This window comes from Myzus persicae, unplaced genomic scaffold, assembly GCF_001856785.1.
Source record: "Myzus persicae strain clone G006 unplaced genomic scaffold, MPER_G0061.0, whole genome shotgun sequence".
Lineage (NCBI taxonomy): Eukaryota > Metazoa > Arthropoda > Insecta > Hemiptera > Aphididae > Myzus > Myzus persicae.
Window position 1 is genome coordinate 1 of NW_019103727.1, and position 1,169 is coordinate 1,169.

General features: G+C 28.1%; 1 long non-coding RNA gene across 1 annotated transcript; it reads right to left on the reverse strand.

The window, feature by feature from the left end:
- Nucleotides 1-384: 384 nt before the first annotated feature.
- LOC111035144 lies at nt 385-1,163 on the reverse strand. Its single transcript, XR_002604620.1, has 2 exons — nt 563-1,163; nt 385-488 (listed from the first exon to the last, which is right to left on the reverse strand). It is a non-coding gene; the product is annotated as an uncharacterized LOC111035144 (long non-coding RNA).
- Between the last annotated feature and the right edge of the window lie 6 nt (nt 1,164-1,169).

The following is a 1,169-nucleotide window of genomic DNA, read 5'->3' on the forward strand; positions in this document are numbered from 1 at the left end:
CAACTTCAATGGAACCCAAAAGAATTAGTATTAATAAATTTCCAGGGTACGCCTTGAAATAAAATAATTAATCTAGCACACTTACGGTAACATTTCTGTTATAAACATGAATGTTGGACATTATTATGTGCATGAGAACTGACTTTGTTTTATAACTATTTCTTCAGCATAATGCCATGGAATTTATTAGTATCTTAAAGAAAATTATAAATTGTTTGGAAAGTTTGTCCCCAATACAAGCAAAAGCCGACTAGGAAAGATCAGACCAATTTTTATAGCACTATAATAGTTCAGTATTATAATAACTAAAATTAGAACACTTTATAATATAATGTGCATGAATTACTTAAAAAAAAAAAGAAAAGAAATTAAAGTAATTGATAACTTACTTGATCTTTACTGTAAACAATTAATGGACCTCTACGCTGAACATGACGACGATTACGCATTTTTCCTTTACCTGCACGTAAACGGCGAGACTTGATAACCTAAAAGTATAAGACAATTAAAACCAGTTTAATAAACTATGTAAAAATATTAAAAAATAACTTTATGATTTAACCTTTTGGATATCTTTCCATGCTTTGATACGGTGTAAGAAGATTGTAGCTTGCTTGGTTTTAGTGTATTCTTGGATCTTGTCAGACACAACTAATGGAAATTCAGGTACTTCTTGTACCAAATGGCCTAAAATAAGTTTAAATTACATTTGTATAATCCGTTTATTAAGTTAATTCAAGTAACAAATAAATTTTTTAATTAATGAATGTTTGATACTCTTGCCGCCACCACTAATATGAAAATTAAGTGAGGCAACGCCTAGAAAGCACAAAATTTATATATGCACTAAACGATCAAAATACTTAGTACAAATACATATGTATTTGACTATACTATGTGCAGGAAATTGGATATTGTACTTATAAATATTATGATTCTTAAAGTATTAAATTTTGAGAGACTTGTTTGATACTCTTGCCGCCACCACTAATATGAATATTAAGTGAGGCAACGCCTAGAAAGCACAACATTAATATATGCACTAAACGATCAAATGGTTCAGTACAAATACAAAAAAGTATTGGACTATGCAATGTGCATGTAAATTCATTAATTCATAAACAAATAATAATATTCCTAGACATAATAAATATATATATATATATATA